Below are 21894 nucleotides of genomic sequence, written 5' to 3'. Positions count from 1 at the left end.
TTTGCAGGTTGAGTAGAATCAAGGTCATTACTGACCTGCCGAGTGCGCGACCAGGACTGTGTGTGTTATTTGATTTACATATCACCGACTAATCAGGTTTGAACACTCACGCATTACTATTAAAGGAACGATGAACGGGACTCACTGTTTTAAGATAGTATTTTTAATGCAGCACTCATTCGGTGACCCCCCCCCCCACCCTGATCAAATCCTATGATCTAGAAACCCCGATGTGCTATGCTTATATAACCATTCTTACTCTGAAACACATCCATTAGAGCCCTTAAGAATATCCTGCAATAGTACTGGGACCACCATTTAGTGACTTGAGACACACTTAGGCCAAGAGTCTCATGGGGTTGAGATGCGAATGAAGTGATTTTAAAGACCTGCGTGGTGCTGCACAAGTCACAACAAGCGAAATAAAAAAAGGTCATGTCCCACCATTTTTGCGCTTTATTGGTGGGTCAAATAGAAAGTCTGATAGGTTTTTTTTGGCTCACCAATAAGAATGTTGAAGGATAGCTGTAATTGGTGAGTCCTCCTTTTTTTTTGTCTCAAGGAAATATGATAGGTCTACTCAAAAAACAACGCTATTAATCCTGATAAATAATGATTCAACCTACGAAATTTATTCTTAAGTCATTAAAATAAGAGTGTATCTTTGCACAAAGGTTTTATAATCAGAATTTATCACCCCTAGTTTTTTTGACAGTCATCCTAATTCCATACATTAATTTTGAAAAGCCATTCAGAAAACATATGGAGAATATTTCTCGGGCAATCAATAGCAGTTCAAACGTTTCAACGATACCATTCATTTACTTGTACGTACGTGGGTTGTAAGTATAGGCTACGCACGGTTACCGTCTTGATACAGTCTTATCAGTGGATTGTCTCTTGATGTCGTTCGGCTTTCTCCTACGCGAATTCGGTTGGGTATTATCCCTGAATCAAAGCCCTGAAAGTGAAAGCCTATAGTTGATATGGTATTATTATTTTTTTATTTATCTTTTTCTAAAAAAAGGCCGGCCCATATGTAAAAAAGACGAAGTCAACTGTCGCTGTTAACGGCCGATCATGATGAACGTGACCGGAAACAGATATTATCATGGTTCCGTCCTTTAATAACAATGGCACTAAATGCTCGCGTGACTCGCTTTTGTTTTCTGGATCGGTTCTTGATGCATCGCTGCCCTGATGTTTTATTAGGCGATGGTCGTTGAGAGAGAAAATAAGATGTTAAACCATCATCATCACATGCATAATACTGATTTCTTGATTTTTCTTTTGAGAGAGAGCGAGCGAAACGCAATCTTAATGACACAGTGACCCGTGAAAAAGGAGTCTCGACACAGTAGAAAAATACCTATTTTGATCTTCCCACACACACACACACACACAAATACAAGTACATAATCATGCACGAATGCTTTTTAATGATCGTTGCAATTTCGGACGGAAATTGGCCGTGTAAAGAAAAAAAAAAAGAAACGTAATATTCTCTTTTTCTCATGAGACATGATAATCATTTTGTTCGATAAATGGTCATTGACGTTCTCTTTTATCCATTTCGTGAGATGTTCTTGTTACATACATTTAAAAAAAATCTGGATATATCTGTACACATACATAATACCTATGCATAATACTGCATAACGATTCGTTAAGTTCAATTTCCAGGAGAGAGATAGAGAGAGAGAGAGAACTATTGTTTGAAAATATTTTTACTACACTAGAAGCATAGCTGTTTTTTTTTTGGAAGCATAAAAAATGAAAAGTTGAAAAGCTAAAATACTTTCTGGACTTATAATGGGAAAATAATTTCTGGACGTTTTGTTGGAAAAACTAAATTTCTGGAAGTTTTGTGGGGAAATAAATTTCTGAAAGTTTTGTGGGGAAATAAATTTCTGGAAGTTTTGTGGGAAAAATGAATTTCTGGAAGTTTTGTGGGAAAAATGAATTTCTGGAAGTTTTGTGGGGAAATAAATTTCTGGAAAGATTGTGGCAAAAAATGAATTTTTGGAAGTTTTGTGGGGAAATAAATTTCTGGAAGTTTTGTGGGGAAATAAATTTCTGGAAGTTTTGTGGGAAAATAAATTTCTGGAAGTTTTGTGGGAAAATAAATTTCTGGAAGTTTTGTGGGAAAATAAATTTCTGGAAATATATATATATATATATATATATAAACACATAACAAGCATTACAGAGAAACAACAAAACTTCACGTCAGGTTTGCTACACGTACACGCACATTCCCGCATATACCGATTCGTTGGGGGGGGGGGGGTGCATGTGTGGTGTAGTAGTAGTAGTAGGTAGGGCCTCCAAAAAATAGCTCGGGGATCCATGATGTTCTTAAGTCAGCCACCTCGTTGGGCAATTTGCCGGTTGTGGCGTTGTATTTGTATTTGCATATATATATATATAGCGCAATAATCAATTTTAGATGCTTTTTTGATAAATGTTTTAAAGATATTGTCAAAAAATCATTTTTCAATGATTGTATACATTTTTTGCTGTGATTGTATATGTTTTTTTGCTACTATTGTGATTTAATTTTGCTTGCGTCATAAATAGTTTTTTTGCTATCATATTTGAAAAAAAAAATTGTTTTTTTCGCTAGCCACATTAGAAACAATTTTTTTTGTTCACATATTTGAAAATAATTTTTTGCTAGATGAAATCAATAGGCTTTCTAGTTATTATGCCGAGGTGAACAGCCTATTGATTTCATTTATCTTAGCCGAGCAAAAAATCTACATCCATCCCTACTGCTGCCGCCTGGAGGCCATTAGCTGAGGTTAAGAGACTGCAGTCTCTACTAAGAAAGTCATGCTATTATGCGTATTTTAAAGAAAAAAGGATCGTCTCTCTCTATATATGGTATTATGGTCAGTTGGCTTGCCCGGTAAGCAAGAAATGCTGGGTTCGATTCCCGGTGGAGAGAAAAATTACACTTTTATCCTATTCACCTCGGCATAATATCCAGAAAGCCAATTGATTTCATATACAGGGGGTTTCAAAAAGAATCACCAGATTTGAAATGCGTATATTACGCGAAAAATACTGAACACATAGATACTTAACATTAATTTCGTACTACATGGCTAATCATAAAGTTAGTTTTTTTACAAACCAAATTAAAGGTGACCAATATGTTCACCTTGGGATGCACGGCATATGTCTATACGGTAGTCAAGTTCGTCCCAAACTTTTGTGAGCATGTTTGCATCTCTTGCTTCCACGGCTGCTGTTATGCGTATCTTCAGTTCAGCTAATGTAGCTGGAAGGGGAAGGCACATAAACTTAGTCTTTTATAAACCCCCCACAAGAAGAAATCGAACACTGTGAGGTCCGGCGATCCTGGAGGCCAGTGATGTTTAATTGAATCGTCAGGTTCCGTACGGCCGATCTATCGTTTAGGATGTTGATTGAATGTTGAATGATGCATCATTATCGTTTATGAATTATGAATTTCGTTTTATAGCATAGCTAAAAATTTTTTTTTTTGTAGTAAGATTGAATTTTTTTTCAAGTAGCTCCATTAAAAATTTTTCTAGAAACATCGTTTGAAAAATTTCTATAGAATTTGCCAATAAAACTTTTTCAATATTTGTCAGAATCTTTTCCAAAAGCGTGCCTACTATAGTTCCTAGAAGCGATCACTGAAAACAATTACTAGAAATTTCTAGAATCATTGTTAGAGCCTACTCACTTGGTTTAGGTAACAAATAAATGAATAAAATTGTTTAATTTAATAATTTAAAATTCTTAGGAGCATCGTGAGAACTAACTGTTCACGTTCTCACTACTGAATATTGTTTCGGAAATGCCGTGTGTGGCAACGTTTTTTACACACACACACACACACACACACACACACACACACACACACACACACACACACACACACACACACACACACACACACACACACACACACACACACACACACACACACACACACACACACACACACAGGGTTCACAGCTAACAACAGCACGGGAAGCTGAAAGCTAGAACGAATGTAAAAAAGTTCATTTTATTCATTCTGACAATTATACAGGTTCGCAACAATTAAAGAGTTGTTGCTCTGTATTTCCCGAGGCCAATAAAAAAACGTCTACATTTTTAAGTGTGATATTCACTGACATATTTGATTTCAAAAATCGGAGAAAAGTTAGAAATCAGTGTAAACTAAAATAGGAAATGTTCCCCCCCCCCTTGTTTATGCTGTTTTCACCCCAATTTTCCTCCGAGTTTTGAATTCAAATATTTCAGCGAATTTTGTACTTAAGAAACGAGGAATTTCTTTTCTTGGCCTCAGTAGAGATATGGCAACAACTTTCTAACTCAGGTTTTGAAAACAGGGTATCCGTATAAAAAGTTAATTTCTTTATTTTAATAACTATACATTACAACCTCTTGCAACATGAATGGCATATCTGAGTGCTACATATTATTTAGTTACTTTTTCGAATTGGAAGTATGCCTCTAGGATCGACGGTTTGCCAGTAAATTGTAGTGCGAGCTGTTAGATATGCACCCTGTATATGGCGTTATCCTTCAAAAATATCGTGTAGCGTGAGATATCCACGCGTGACGAGTGAAGGAGTGAGAGAGAGAGAGAGAGATGCATTATAGAGTCAATTCGCCATGAAATCTAATTACGGGCAGGAATATGGGAAGGGAAATTGCCATGAGAGAGAGAGAGCCAGACTAAAAAAAAATTCGATTAAATCATTTCCATTATAAGGTATACGTCACGCTACTGATATCGTTGGGAAAATATTGGCGTGATGCGCTGACTCGTTCTTATTTGAGTCATCCTAATTGAATCGATCGGAGATTTCTCGTTCGGAAGCATTTTTTCACGTCGAAGAAGTTTTTTTTTTGTTTATTCGTTGACAGTGACGCATTCTTGGAAGGTCATTTGCGTCATGGGTGACGAAATTCGAATCTTATATATCGAACGATATTCAAATATTCCTGAACATGTCCAATGATTTCGGCCTCCGGAAATCGAGGTCGTTCGTGGAGTTTTGGTTCGTACATAACAATATTATCATGTTACGTAGTGAACGCAGCTATCATCGAATCTATTCTCCTTGTCTAATCGATTTTCAATAAGATTTTGTTGTTGTTGTTGTTATCTTGGGTGTAACCTACTGTCCAATATAACCGAATATGATTCGGTTTTTCCTTCCCGTGCCGCGTGAAAACACCGTGTTTTGGTAACACACTGATAAAAAAAACACTGCAACAAACAAGGGGGATGTCGTTCATCTCGGAATCAGTTCCCATAACTTACTGGCAGAGTATATAGTCATGGGATAGACGACTCAACTCCTTGTTAGACGTTCAACGAACCGCAAGACCGTGACCATCAACCACTGATCTGTGAAAAAATAGGGAAGAAATCACTACCGACATATCCACGATGAACAAAACTGTCCTAACCTAATTATTTCGGTCTCGTTGAAGTGAACCCTTTGTTTGCTGAATTCTTATTTCTGGTGAGATTCTTGAGAAAGAGACGTACGAAACTGTACTGCCATATATTGAGACCATATTTTCATTAATATATTATCACATTAAAACAAAATATGGTTATGCAACTTTTGAAGATCTTGGAAAGTGCAAATCTCACTATAAATATTTAATACGAAGTTCAAAATCTTTGCGTATGTTACACGGTAAACGTGATAAATCCGGCCATTATGCATAATCACTGAGCGTTTTTGAGTAAATTTGATAAATTTTCCTAAATTTCTCTCTCTCTCTCACACACACTAAAGTACAGGGATAACATGTCTTCTCGGGGCTCCAGAGCAAACTTTCACTTGGAGTCCCCTTGAAAGGGGTTATCATTATGCAAATTTGCAAACTAAGTGTACACTTTTTGTATGGCCTCCCATTTGACTTGGGTCCTGAGGCAGTGCCCCGGTTTGCCCAGCCTAGTTACAGGCCTGCTAAAGTACCAGAGAATGTTTAGAGGTATCGCGAGTTCGATAACCGATTCATCCTTGTCAGAAACTTTCCTGACGCGAGGGTACAACAGAAATGACGACACGACCATAAAAGACCGTAGAAAAAGATTGCTACAACAAGGAGTCCCCCACCCCGAGGGGATTATTACACCAACCCTTCGGTGAGCATAAAAAAGTCCGTCATTCGGAATCTGCAATAAATTGTAGGTATTGGTCTAATTAGCCCTTGTGTGCAGAAAATGACCGTGGTGCGACAAAAATGATCAATGATCAACTTTTATAGGTGATTATGCATAATACCCAAGCGTCGCGTCGTTGGTAAACATGATAAATTGTACTATATGATATAATATGCATGATAATTCCTACATGTATTTTATCATTATATCAGGGTACGATAGTAAAATTTGTTACCATTATATCGGGGTCCGACTATATTCTCATCACACATACTCCTCCTCTTAACCAGATCATGTCCCGTAGCTCCGTCTCAATAAAGAAATTTCAGCAGGTGGTCGAAGAGAACTTGGGCCATGCTGGAAGCAAAATTTCATGTCTGCCACTATTTGAACCCGGGTCCCTCGAATGCCAGTTGAGTGCTCTACCAACTAAGCTATAGTGACAGATGATCGCGTATGCTAGACGCATTTGGAATTTTTTTCATATTTATCGAATTCATCAATTTCACTAGAGTATTATGCATAATCACAGATAAAGGCCAAAAATAATTCAAGTATTTATCAAATTTACCAACTACATTTGGTTATTATGCATAATTGCCGATGGAAGTGATAACGATTTCAGTATCAAATTCACAAAGACGTTTGTGTGGGCACTATGCATAATATCCAGCATAAGTGTTATAACGCCCGAGTGGCGTGGTGGTAAGATGCTGTCACGGTCCAGGGTTCGAACCCGAGGGAGGATATGGATAAGATATTTTCCCTAACGAACTTGAGGCGATCACCAATAGACAGCGACATCATTTCCAACCCATCTCATTAATAGCAGTAAATTGCAATATAGCGGAATGGCCAGAGTTGGTGTTTGGTGAAGTAGTATAAGTGATGGAGCGGCGGGCCATGTTCTGGTGAGGAGGAGGTATAAGCGACAATGTTTTTTTTTAGTATTTATCAAACTTACCAACGACGCTTGGGTATCATGCATATTCCACGGTAAATGTTATAAATTTATCAAACTTACCAAGACGATTGGTAAATATGCATAATAACCGATTTATCACATTTACCGTAACATGTATATTGTAACTCAAGTTATAGATCGTTAATTATTGGCAGTTAACCTTTTAAGCGGTTTTTAAATTTTATTCCCTGCTCCGCAATATAAGAGCCACAGAGGAAATCGCTAAACTTTCTATGAAGAATAGTTTTCCGATTTTGTGTACTTTATACATGCTTTCCACAGCCCAAAATCGAAAATAATAACAATAAAAAAAAACAAGGAAGACAAATACTCTACCTTTTTCTGCTGTTTATAATGTACGCACATTCATATACTATACCGAAGGCAAAGAAAAGAAACCACCGTCTCCCTCCTTGTGTTATCGAGCTTTGAACAAAACCTGACTCTGGTAATTGGAAGTTGATCTCACAGGTTGGGAGGGAAATGAGAAGTATAGCTATCAGGAGAAAACGAACTTACAACAGTATCTGTTCTTGGCATTGCCGAAATTAGAGGGTTTCGTGGGAGCGAGATACCTCGAAATGGTTGAAATACAAAGCATCAAGTTAGGCGAGATATCTCGTCATTGCCACTGTAAGGATTAATTCATCGTGCTGGACTCTCATCGAAAGGATTCAGGTTCTAACTCCGTCGGTAACACAGTGGTGGGTCGGCCAAAGTCGATTTTCCAATTTCGAGTCGCTAATGCGAACCGGTCTCCAATTTGAAAAAAAAAAAAAAATCTCTCCGAAGAGAGAGCAGACAGACCTACAATATAAAAACTTTCTTAACTCATGAAAATTCAAGTATTTAATATCTTCACTTCAAAATATGGAAGACAGATCGCAACCCCAGCAAAAACAAAACAAGTCTGACAACATAAATACGTTAGGAGCAACATATACACTCAGGACACGCATTCCGGTATGTACCGATTCGTTAGAAATTCCGCAGAGAAAAATATCCTTGGTTCTGTGTCTTATTGTAAATAAGTAGTTAACAGATCAGCCCTTCAGAGTATATCGGAACAGAATAATTAATTGCCTATCCTTCCGGATTTGACTCTCAAAGTCTACGTCCTGATTTAATTAGTCCATCTGATTGCATAAAGAGGCCATAATGTGACAAAATGAGCAATAATATGAGAGCTCGCGCACTGATAGTAATGAATAAAAAAACTGCTCGTGTGATGATGGATGGCTTGATGACGAGCTATCCACTTCATGCCTTTTTAATGCACATATTTGACTTTGAAAATAGGAGATAAATACGTCATTTCCACAGAAAACTTCCGCGTCCTCGTTTCACCAGAAGCTCTCAGTTCCAGACGTTTCATGAGAATATATTTAAAGACAGCATCGATGCGGTTTAAGAAGTCCTTGGAACTTTGCATTATGTAAATATGTAAATCATGCTTCACGCTATAACTTCGAATATATTTATACTATCAATTGGTGGGCTCTTCACCAGTAACTTTTTTCATACACTAAAGCTACGCGGAACTTTGAACATTGTCGATTATTTGTCAATTCTTCAAGTTTGAGTTCATTTAAAAGGCAATTTATAGTCGTTATAATAGCTTCGTATTGAAATTGGAAGCAATCTTCAAAGTTTTCAATCTAAAGTTTTCTTTGTGTTGGATAGTATATACAATGGAAAATATGTCTACAAAATTCGAAATAAATTAATGGTTAATTAATTCTTTTGGATGATATCAAAGGTAGGAGACCCCCCACTCCTAATCAAATAATACTAACCACACAAAATTTCACATTTTTTTGGAATATCTGAAGAAACTTTCCGATCTAATCAGAAATCAAATAGTGCCTATCGTTATCATGGAAATGGCTTCCATAGGAATAAAGAAATAAAGGAAACCTGATAAATGACATCAAAAATAAATGACAAAGCACAGAATCTTGAATCAAGAAGCCAAATAATCAATGCCTTTTCCTTATTTTTTATACATATATATATCTCGGTAGGTATCGATTCGACATTAAGGACATTATCCGATCGCCAGCAACTAATGTGTGCAATCTCCTCCCCCACAGGTAAGTAATGCGAAACGTCGTTAGGAGGAGCCACTGATTGACACTAACGATCACACTCTGCTGGTTTTTTTTGTATTACCTTTTTCTCTCACATTACATTAACCAAAAGAGAAACAGAAAAAACAGGCTTCTTAAATTATATATATGTGTTTCCTTTTTTTTTTACTTTCGGCTGGGAATTTTCTTATTTGCTTTCTCCTTATCTCTCGAGAATGACATCGCTGGTAGGAAAACACGAAAAGATTAATGGCATCTTCCCGATTACACTAATCCGCAGCAGCCGAAATTTATAAGATGCGTCTCAAATAAATATGAAATCAGGATTTATGACCTGAGAACGGAATAAAAGAGATGTCACGATATTTAAAAAATGGGCAGAGACTTCCTTATTGCTATCTGGCAAGAAATACTGATCAATAAAATAATTCATGCGGCATCATCACCACTGCTTTTGTATTTTACAGTTATTTTTACAACCCTGGCTGCAACTTTAAAAGGACATCTTGGAAAAAACATGCACAGTTCAAAATTTGTCTTTCTGCAGGGGAATGAATAATTAATCATTTTTGTTGATCTAATTTGATTACTTCGTCATTAAAGGGTGCACTATCTTGGCTTCCCATGCTTTCCTATGGAAAAAATATTCTTCCTTTAAGGAACATTTAAAAATTCTCTACTAACTTTAGGCACTCAATTTCTTTTTCTCAAATACTACAGATATTCTTATACAATTTAGCATGAGCATTTAGGATTTTAATCGTTGCTTATTTTTTCCTCGAATTTTGACTTCAGCGACAGGCATATTTCAGTGATGTATTGCAAAAAAAAAACGACAAAATATTTCTCCTGAACTGGATGACCGATTTGGTTTATTTCAAGCTCTTTCGAAAGCTGGTGGGATGGAGAAGTATTTTGGCAAATTTGACCGATTGTAAATAGAAGGGTGTATGAGTAATTCGGAATTTAAAATTTTGGTGACAATTCGATTTTGAAATTCGCCAATCTTTCAGCGCCTGTAGCTCGCTATTAAATCAGATATTTCAATGAAATTTGCGTGTGACCTCATAGAATTTTTTTCTGCCCTTTCCAAATATGTGATTAGTCTGCGTGTAGGTCTCTCAGAAATTTCACGAACCCGGGTTTTTTCAGACTTGACGCAATTTTTTTACTCATAATCGGTTATCCACCAGTGCCGTCTTAACGCATGGGCCCACCCGGAGGCCTCAAGAGAAGGGGCCTGACAAAAATGAGAAGTAGTTGAACTATTCGAAAATTTGCTATATATAGGTAGGGCCTCGGAAAAATCATTTAGCTCGGGGGCCCATGATGCTCTTAAGACGGCCTTATTATCCACCATTACTTGAAAACGATTCGAGATAGGGCAGGGTTGGTAGATTGTTTCATGATCCACTTGGGCTCGTCTTTCACCCCCCCCCTCTCTTCGTTTGGCAGAATAGGTCGGATTCACTCTGTATACATATTTCACCATGTTTGTTCATTTCTAATGTATTTTTTTGATTCGGGGAGGCAATCACTCCCCCTGACCCTCCCCTCAAATGCGGGCCTGGCAAATACCCTTCTATAATTTAAAAAAAATTAATTAAAAACCGGTAAAATTTACCAAAAAAATTGTCCATTGCACCAGCTTTCGAAAGAGCCTACAACAAACCATATCGGTATTCCGGTGCAGGAGAAATTTAGTCTTTTGTTTACAAAACATCACTGAAATCTGCGTTCGTCGAAGTAATTTTAGTAGGTTTTGTGTGGCGACAAAATTCGATTTTTCACTTCACCAATCTCTCAAGTGCTTGAAAAGCTCTCCATTGAATACAAATACCCTGTAAATAGAGGTAACGTCACCTTTAGGATTTTTTCTGCAAAATCAGTCACCAACATCTGTATCCGAAAATTTCAAATTTTCGTCGAATACCTACTTCGACAAACGCTGATTTCTGCGATGTATTGTGAATAAAAGGCAAAATTTCTCCTCAACCAGAACACCGATATGATGCAGTGTAGACTCTTTCGAAAGCTTTTGCAATGGTCAATTTTTCAGTCAGTTTAACTGATTGTAGCTAGAAAAAAGAGGGTGTTCTTTCTCGTGGAATAAATCCGTTTCAATAATTGACGATTAAAAATTTTGGAAAAAAACTCGATTTTGAACTTCGCCAATTTTTCAGCACTTGTAGTTCACCAAATAATCCAGATATTTCGATGAAATTAGTGTCACTTTATAATATGTTTTCTGCTTTTTCCAAATACATGCTTATTTTGCGTGTAAGTCTCTAAGAAACTTCACAAATTCGGATTGTTTTAGACTTGGAGCATTTTTTTTTCTATAATCGGTTATCCATCATAACTCGAAAACTGTTCGAGACAGAATGTGGTTCTCGATTGGTAGGGTGTTTCATGTTCTACTTGGGCTCGTCTATCAACCTTTTTCGTTTGGCAGAACATTCACATTCACCCTGTATATTATACCGAGTGAGTGGTATGCTTTATGAAGTGATGGCCATTTTTCTGATATAGACGCGGGGTTAAAGACTTTTGTCGATTATTTACTTCTCGATACTTAGACTACAGATTCGAGCTTCCATATAAAATACAATGACTTACGAAAACAATCGAGAGGCGGTAAAAACAAAAGACGTTATAGATGGGAAAAAACGGTTATGGATGACGAAAATATATTCACATTTACATATTACGTGGTATGCATGCATGCATGCCTGTAAGTGTTCACATGTTTCCATACAAGTCTGGGTTCCGAATGTTCGTGGAATTCTAATGCAAATATTTTTCTTTTCCGCCCGTACTTATTCAGGTTTCTTGACAAACCTTCAATAGCCGATACTCACGATGAACGTGCCAAGAAGTCGTCGTTCTTGTCAGACATTACATATTCGGTATACCAAGGAAGAAGCGAGAGAGTAATTGTGTGTGTTATTGTATATATCGTCTCTCGTAGAGAACGATTTCTCTCATGACGACAACCAGGAAGCAGATGCTGATTTGATCTAGAATACGTTCTTGGTATTTATGGGAACGTTATATACAGTCTTCGGAAGAATAACTGATTCTTATGTGTATTTTATTTTTTTTAAGGGCATACGTTGTGTGAATACTCTTTAATATAATTCCGAATGGACCAGAAACAAAGTTTGAGTTTCGTTAAAGAAAACAGTTTGGTTATTGAAAGGATGATACAGTCGTCCCCGTTTAAACGAATATCGGACGATTCCATGATATCTAATTAAGCGAGGTATTCGATTATGTGGGTACACAGTTCAATTACTGAGAAATTCAGTTTTCTGGATGTTATGTGCCGAAATGAATATTTGGAAAGAAAAAGTGATTTGTCTTCTCCGAGAATCGAATCCGGATCCTCCCTTGAATACCGGGCAAGCACGCTAATCAATACACCAGAGACACAATTTACAATTTCTTATAACACGCATCATTAGCATGAAGCACTGAGTGAAGACATTGCAGAGAGCAACAGGCATACAACGGTACAATTATTCAATCATTACACTTCACTCATAGTTAGAAAAATTGATGCCAGATGGGACGTCACTACACAGTAACAAACGTCACATTAGGTTCACAACACGTACATGTACATTTGAACATGCACCAATTCGTTAGAAATTCTGCAGAGCAGTGTGGACGAGGTCTATGTACGATTAAGTAGTAGTAGTAGTAGTAACCTCCCTTAACTACAGCAATTTTTCGCCTTAGATGGCGTTTTGTATTAAGAAAGCACCGTTCACATGTGTAAGATTGGGGGTCGCTTTGGTGATAATTACCGGTATGGCAACTTTTTTCCCCTCGAAGGGGAAAAAAAGGTGGGAGAGAAGCTCATCAAAAAAGCCCATCTTTCTTGGGGTGGATTGGTAGTCGACACCGACCTTCTCTCCCATAATCCTTTGCGCCGCGAAAACTACTGTAAGCTCCTTCGTCAGTCGTCAGCCATCTTACAAATACAAATACAACACCACAACAGGCAAAATGCCCAACGAGGTGGCTGATAAAAAGATGCCCATAAAAATATGGTTGTCATATGTTTCAAAAATACAGCAACCCAATTAAAAATGCAATTAACACAAGTTATAAACAATATATACACGTGATAAAATATTATACAATGCCCATAAAGCATACTTATGGTTGTCTTATTCTAAGAATGGATAGCTTCCCGATTTACCCCAACATGTTTATCGTATTTCTTTTTAAACGTGTCAATTGTGTTACAATTTACTACCTCCGGGGGTAAGCTATTCCATTTATTAACAACCCTATTGGAGAAAAATTCCCTGCGACACCATAACCTTGCATTGTCCCTCACCAATCGATACTGGTGTAACCTTGTAAAAGCAGTCGATTGGCGGTGTACTAAAAGTTCATGGTCCATCCTATCCATCCCATTGAAAATTTTGAACACTTCGATCATATCTCCTCGACACCTGCGTTCATCCAATGTAAACATATTCAAAAAATGAAGTCTTTCTTCATAACTCAAGCCCTGTGTGCCAATAAGGACACGCGTAGCTCTTCTCTGCACCCCTTCAACCAAGTCTATGTCCCTCTGTAGGTATGGTCTCCAAAACCTTACAGCATACTCCAGTCCAGGACGAACTAAGCCTCGAAAAAGCGGAAGAATGACTTTAGGAGAACGCGAAGAGACCTTTTTGAAAATGAGACCAAGCATTCTATTCGATTTTTTGACAACCGCTGAACAATGTTCAGAAAACTTAAGTCGCTCGTCAATGAGAATTCCCAAATCGGTGACTCTAGTTGCATCCGGGATAGTGACACCATTCAACTCGTAAGAGAACCGTGGGTTGTTCGAACCAAAATGAGCGACCATGCACTTATCTACGCTAAACGTCATGCTCCATTCATTTGCCCATGCTGCAATCTTGTTTAAGTTGGTCTGGAGCAACTCCCTATCGCTTTCATTCCCGATTACCCCCATTAGCTTCACATCATCTGCGAATTTGCTAGTAATTCCATCGATACCCTGATCGAGTTTATCGATAAAAAGTGAAAAAAGTATGGGGCCAAGGACACTTCCCTGAGGAACTCCACTTGTGACGTCTGTCCAACCAGAGAATTCCCCGTTCACCATAACTCGTTGCGACCTATCTCTTAACCACGATTCTATCCAATTCAGCAAGTTGCCCCCTATTCCAATCTCGTGTAAACGCTTCAAGAGTTTGCCATGTTGGACCCGATCGAATGCCTTCTGGAAATCAAGGTAAACCACGTCGACATTTTTGCTCTTACCCAAAGCCTTAGTCACGTAATCATAGAAGCAAAGGAGGTTAGTTACACATGACTTCCCCTTCCTGAACCCATGCTGATTATCCGACAATACATTATTCTCGTCTATCCACTTCACAAACTGCCTTTTGATGATAATTTCCAAAATTTTCGAGAGGGAGCTCGTCAAACTCACTGGACGATAATTAGACACCACTTCTCTACTACCCTTCTTAAATATAGGAACAACGTTAGCCAGTTTCCAATCTCTCGGGACGATACCCTCAGCAACACTACTCCTGTATATCTGTGCGACTGGCCCCAACAATTCATTAGCACCTTCCCTGAGAACCCTGGGATAGATATCATCTGGTCCTGGTGCTTTGCTTGCACATACATTTCTTAGAAGATTTAGGACCTCCACGTCTTCCACTTGAATATCGTTGAGCGTTTTATTACCCCATGCAACACCCGTATATCGAATATCATTATCTCCATTAAAAACCGACGCGAAAAAGTCATTGAAAGCACTACACATGCCTACATTGCTCTCTACTTTTGAGCCTCCTATCGAGAGGGGGCCAACTGTCCCCTTACATCCATTATTGACGTATCGAAAAAAATCTTGAATCAACCACTTCCGTTCAAGCCACGTAACCAGTCACGACTTCGGAAAGAGGGGGGGGGGGGGGAGGGTTACCGGCATAAACTAAACGTCATGTGAATGGTGTGTAGCGAAAATCCCCGTTACCGGGAACTTCCCGGGATGTTTTATTAAACATGTGAACGGGGCTGAAATCACGTTTTTTTTTACCCGAAATATACTGAGAAAGTGAATTGTCTCTGGTGAATTGGTTAGCGCACTTGCCCGATATGGAAGGGGAACCTGAACCTGGTTTGATTCCCAGAAGATACAAATTGCTTTTCTTTCCGAATATTCGTTCCTGAATAACATCCAGAAAATTGAATTTATCAGTAGTATATTTCGGACCGACAAAAGATCATCTCTTAATTCAATTACTGTTTCAAACCGTTAGTATAGTTTATGTACATTACTATCTTATGTATATATATTACTTATCTATTACACTATTCCCCCTTCTCTATTTATTTTTTCTCCCTTTTCCCTTCTTTTTCTAACTAGCCTAGGACAAAATTACCGGATTTATCGCCAATACGTCAAATAGAGGTAATCTAAATTTGTTGCCAAAAGCCTGTACTTTGTAAAGGGGTTAATGAATGAAATCATTTCCAAATGTTTGAAAGAAAGAGAAATAATTTCAAGAATTAGTGAACAAAATAATTTCATAATTAATACTAGAGGACATTTTAGAATTAAATAGAGTAATAATCAGGGAATTAATAAGAAATAATGAAGAGAATAATTAAAGAAGTGATGAAAAATCATGATTAGTTAAAAAACATTTAATAACAAAGTCCTTCAATAATTTAAAGGTTTCTGTCTGATTCGGGTCCCTAAACACAGGCCCTATTTGCCCAACCGTTGAGACGCCGACATTGTGCATTACACGTGGTCTTTATGAATCGAGATTCCAATTTTGAATTTCGCAGTGAACATGTTTGGCTCGTATACTTCGTGGAAGTTTCCAGTTTAGCCAGCGATGTCTGAAAAGATGAAGACCCTAGGTTACGGCTATGAACAGTTCCATCGTTTCGTGAAGTTCTAAATTTAAGAATTTTTCAGTCTAGAAGATGAGGATCGGATTTGATGAACTGTTGTAATGAATGACGATGTCTTAAAGGTGGAAATAGAAGTGAATATAAGATTTATCAATCGAACTTTAGAACTTCAATCGACAGCATCATGAAAATTCAAATGCGAATGGCGATAAGAGTGAATCACTAATTGAATGTCGATGACGATGCCTTGAAGGTGAATATCGGAAAAGACCCATAATGGAGCCGATCGGAATTTTATTTTTTGAGTAATCAAATACAACAAAAACAACAACCAAAAGATAGTTTCCTGGCCGCGGAGTCCCGCGACTCGCACTTGTTGCCCCAGTGGGGTGTTGCTTGCATATTCCGGTGACGACCTTTCAGTTAGAAATTCCTAGAAATATGGACTGGGTATGTGATCGTACGGTTGGGAAGAAAAAGAAGTTCGAAAAGTTCCGTGAAGTTAATCGAAGGTAAACTTCCGAGATATAAAATGCATGAATTATTTCTGTAACTCTTTACGAAAAATGCATATTTTGCTTTCGTCACCCAAAACAAATTCCACGACATAGGTGATAGTTTATCACATCCGCCATTCCCAGAATTTTATTCTCATTTGTTGCTCGCCCTTCAAAATTTCTTGTGCGAAAAATCATTGTGTGATTCAGAGCTGTCGGAAGCCGCAAAGCCACATAGCCTCCAAACCAGCGAAAATCTACAAAAGGACGAACTTTAAAAAGAAAAAAAATTCTAAAAACATTCTTAGGGATGAAAATGCTTCGAAGATTGGAAAAAAAAACTGATTTTTTTTCTTAAGAACGCAATTGGGTCTTAGGATTTGTTTTCATAACTATGTATATATTAAGAAATATTTACTTGTTATGATTTTTCTTTAGATGATAGCGAAGAAATCAGATTCATTTAGAGCGTTTTGGGATAGGATATCCAACATCGAAAATGTCACTGAAAATTTTTTGATGAGTTTCAAAAAGAAAAATTTCGGATGATATTTCACAATGTGTTATGATCGTAGCATAGAAGGAATAAATTCCACAGGCGTTGCCTTCACAGGTGCAACAGTTCACCTGTTAGAGGTCGAAACCTCTCGTTTCGAAGGAGCAACAAAAAAAAGGAACGGTCATGCTAGACATTCCCTGGGCTATTTCTGAAAGAAAGAGCTAAAAATTGACGTAGGTGTATAAGTATGATGGCAAGATAAGTACTGTGTGTGTTCTGCTTGGCCGGTGGCCACCCTCATCACAATATCACGTCCGACGGAAGGGCGTGATTCCCACATGTTTCAAAAAAAAGACGTGTGGTACTGTGGGTCTTTTGTGCTTTTCCATTCATACATTACAATCTTTGTGTATACATTTTTTTTTATAACATGGTGGTTATATTTTTACTGCTTTTTTCCCCCCTTGTTTATAATGGTGCCGCATTTAGATCCGATAGGGTTGATATGAAGTTATTTCTGTCTCCACCCTTGGAATGTTTCTCTAGTTTATTTGTGGGGGGGGGGGGGGAGAGACAGGAAAACGAAACCAGAAAGTTTGATAATATTTCATGGTACTTCTCATTTGTCTTCTCGTCTTGAGTATGGAGGGTGTGCGTTGAAATTCTCTGTTCGTAATTTGTATACGAAATTTCCTTTATTTCTTTTATAATTAGTATATGTCTTCATGTAACTAGCAGATGGTGTTATTTACAGGGTTAAAAAAAAAAATAAAGGCGTTTTCCACTATATCGAATAGTAGATACTACAAACAAACTTGTTAAGATAAATGCCACCTGCCATACATTAAAAAAATTCGCTTTCAAGCCCTGAATACATCGCAAAAACTTTGCAACATCACGCAACAATAAAGCGCAAAACTTTGTACATCACGATGTACAAAGTTTTGCGCATACGTTCGTCTCGTGCAATCAAAGAGTTTCAAAAATCGAAATTAAAAATGAAAAATCTAAGGATGTGACGAAAAATATTTTTGAAAATGGTTTTCAGGTGGGTGTGTGTGTGTGTGTGTTCCAGATAGCAACAATGTTTTTCGTCTACTATTAGGTATTTTTAAAAAAAAATCTGCCAGATACTCGATTGGATTGTTAGCAAATTCGCAGATGACCTGAAGCTAATGGGGCTGGTCGAGAATTCAAGCGATAGGGCAGAGGTCTTCAACCTTTTTTCTAGTCGCAAGCACTGCCTGTACCAGGGGCAGTAACTGGGGGAGTGGGGGGGGCAACCGCCCCGGACGGCAGTTTTAGGTGGGAACAAAGAACACCATTACAAAATTATCGAATTTTAAAGTTGTGAGGGCGGCAAAAATTCTAGTTACAGCCCTGCCTGTACCCATCATTAAACGAGGAGCACCCTTGAGACAAGTTTGACATCTGAATGCATGAAATCAGGATAATTTGAATCCTTCATTGCAAAAAAAAGTACAAGATGTACAAGGTGTTTATTTGGGACGTTGATCAAGTGATCACGAGCGCGAAATCGGACACAGGCATCGAGCACTTTAGGTGTTTCAGAGAGCACCGTGGTGCTCGCGAGCAACGGGGTGAAGATGCCTTAGATAGGGAGTGGCTCCAGACCAGTGTTTCCCAAAGTGGACAATACCCCCCCCCCCCCCGCCCTGATGGGTGATAGAATGGTCCAAGGCGGCGATAGAACCTACGGAGTTAACATAGGATTCTATGGTCTTATGGGTTTACTAGAGTTGGGAGACGACGAGAGAAAAAAATTTCTGAAGAAGGGGGCGATGGGGGGGGGGAACAAAAAGTTTGGAAAACTCATCTCCAGACGAACTTGAATATGATTGCGGCATAGGCGAATGAATGGCACCAAAGTGCACCACCTCGCCGTTCACAAAGAAAAAAGAAACTAATCAACTATAAAGAAGACTGACTGATAGCACAAGAACAGTATAATGCCGTGGAAATCGAATGATTTAAATTGAGGATGAAATCGATTATGAATTTCATCTGATTTATTATTGATTCCAATATGCGATTTAGGATTTTATATTCGAATTAAGATTTAATATGGAATATATAGGATTATATGCTTGATTTCCGATTGTGTACGTAGATTGTGATCTCGCAACTGATTTTATACTTAGATTATGATTTTATAGTTGTTATAATTGTAATGTATGCTTTTTTTATGAATAAATTGCCAGAGGTATACAGTCCGTGTGGACAATGAGCTGATATTGCCATATGGCGATGTGGCCTGGGTATCTTTCGGTTTGACGGACATCTTTAGTGCTGATAAGTGCATGGTCGCTCACATTTTGGTTCAAACAACCCACGTTTCTCTTAGGAGTTGAATGGTATTACAATCCCTGATGTAACTACAGTCACCGATTTTCGAATTATTGACTAGCGGCTTAGGATTTCTGAGCATTGTTCAACGGTGGTCAGAAAAGGGAATAGAATGCTGGGGGTTTCATTCATAAAAAGGTCTCTTCGCGTTTCTCTAAGGGTTAAAATAATTTAATTATATATTATCACTTTTTCAAAAACGGGAAGTCATACGTTTGATGTACGTTAGGTGAATTTTGAATTTGGCTGGATATTATGAAGCGACGTATTAAATTTTTAAAGTGTCACTTCGTAATTATTGGCCAAATCAAAAACGGAAACACTTTTCCTTATATATTTCTTAAATGATTATTCAAAAGCATGGTTAGCATTTATTCACAAACACCGGGGAACTATTTCTTTGATATTGTGATGTAATTGTTTTTATTCATTAAATTGCTGTTAAAACATTCTCCTTGCTAAACGCTGATTCTCATGCAAGGTCACAACTAGGGGGGAGCAGGCGGGTCTCGTGCCCCGGGCGCTCGACCAGAGGGGGCGCAAATTTTATTCTCAAACCTCTCCTTCAGCATTACAAGGGGGCGCGAAAATGTGCACTTACTCCGTGTGACCAAGCATCTAGTTGCGGCCCTGTTCTCATGATTTGTTTAATTCTATTCCTGATGCCACACATTTTGAATTATGTATGTGGGTTTATTTAATTAATTTTTTCTCTATACATAATTTGTGCTTTTATATAAATAATGATCACGTTTTTTCGGAGTTCGAAAGCCACCTAAGCACCAAAAAATTTTGTATTTGTATAACTAAATGTATAAATAAGTTATTTCATTCTATTCACAGAAAATAATTACATTATTACATGTTGTTCAGGATGATGCAAGTGTTTTGTTTTATATCTGGCATTGTCAAAATGTTAGTGAATGCTCGTTGTGAAATGTTTAATGCAATTTATTATTTTTACTTGTCTCTATTATTTTTATGTGCATATTTATAATGATCGCGGTATTTTGGAACCCACAAGACAGCTTAGTTCTAAAACATTTTGTACTTGTATAATTAAGTAATAAATTATTTTACCACAGAAAATAATTAATCAATTAATATCATCATATAGTTCAGGGTAATGCAAGTGCTTGTTTTACTTCTGACATTTCCAAACTATTAATAAATGCTCGTATAAAATATGTAATGCAAATCGTATTGATGACAAGAACCCGGATTATATGCAAATGCATATGTGTATATGTATTTTCATACATTTTGGCCTTTTTAAGCATTAATGCATATAAATTCATAAATTCAAAGAATTTTCAGAATAAGTGCATATTTTTCATGGTTTAATTTCAAGCTCTTAAATAACTTTATTCAAGCTCAATCAATTTTTTTGTGATTTCTCAAATTAATACTGCTCATAATATTTTTTCATAACATCGGTTTCTTTTTCGCTGGTGGGATTTAGTGAATTAATAGAGATGTTTGTAATACTGTATTTTCCAAATATCAACCATTTTATTGTAAGGATATCTCTAGAGATATGTCAAAAGTGGTTTTTTTTAGAAATAGCATTGAAATTATTTTGTTACTGATATTTCTTTACTGAGCAGCCACCAAACAGCCATTACAGTTGTCTAAATAAAAAATATAAAGTTATTTGTATAAATATGTCTAAGTGATATTCTTTTGTAAATGAATATGCATTTTAAAAACATATCTCTGGTTATTTTTCTAAACATATTTTTCTCATTTTTGGTATATATTTTGCAGTTTTTAACTTTTTCAGGACTTTTTAGTGCATATTTTTGGATTTTAAATGCATATTTTGACATTTTTAAGTACATGTTTCGGCATTTTAAGTGCATTCTATCCGGGCTACCAATATCCACATTATTCAAGAAAATACCACGAATCAAAAAAAGGATAAATTTTGGATAATTTAATTTCCACACGCAAATCTAAAGAAGCAAAAATATTTACCTTGATTCTTCTGCACATTTAATTTTTTTTTAGACACTGTCATTCAGTTTGATTTGAACACAACACGGTCAGTCCAAGAACACCAAAAACAAAAAAAAAAACCCACTAAAACATGTCCATCACAAAAAAACACACGAAAACCACTAAAGCACGACACGTTTCCATTCTTGGTCAGTCGCAAGTAAGTTAACGCATTTGATGATGTTACCGCGTCTCTATGGCAACCAGCTCTCTCACCCTCAATCACACCGGCGACAGCAGCGCCCTCTGCGACGAATCGTGTCGTGTCAGTGTGTCAGTTTTCATCTCCCGACTCTTCTTCTTGGGATAGTAGACATTATAAAATTCACACTGTGGGCCGGGTTTTCTTTCATCATCATTATTATTTCGCGCTTCATCTCTAGCAGAAAGGGTTTGTT

At 37.3% G+C, this 21894-nt stretch overlaps 1 protein-coding gene across 1 annotated transcript in view; it reads right to left on the bottom strand.

Moving 5' to 3' along the window:
* The window catches only part of LOC149088453 (uncharacterized), a 179564-nt gene extending 157872 nt beyond the window's left edge, over positions 1-21692 (bottom strand). Inside the window, exon 1 of the mRNA XM_089247548.1 lies at positions 21476-21692. The gene's annotated coding sequence lies outside the window, so the exon portion shown is untranslated. The remainder of the gene's footprint in view (positions 1-21475) is intronic.
* Positions 21693-21894: the final 202 nt, after the last annotated feature.

Source organism: Pholcus phalangioides, unplaced genomic scaffold (genome assembly GCF_987345545.1).
Source record: "Pholcus phalangioides strain wild (caught in Gottingen) unplaced genomic scaffold, Ppha-v1.0 ptg000003l_1, whole genome shotgun sequence".
NCBI lineage: Eukaryota > Metazoa > Arthropoda > Arachnida > Araneae > Pholcidae > Pholcus > Pholcus phalangioides.
Note: the sequence above shows the minus strand (reverse complement) of the source record. Positions and strands in the feature narration are given on the sequence as shown.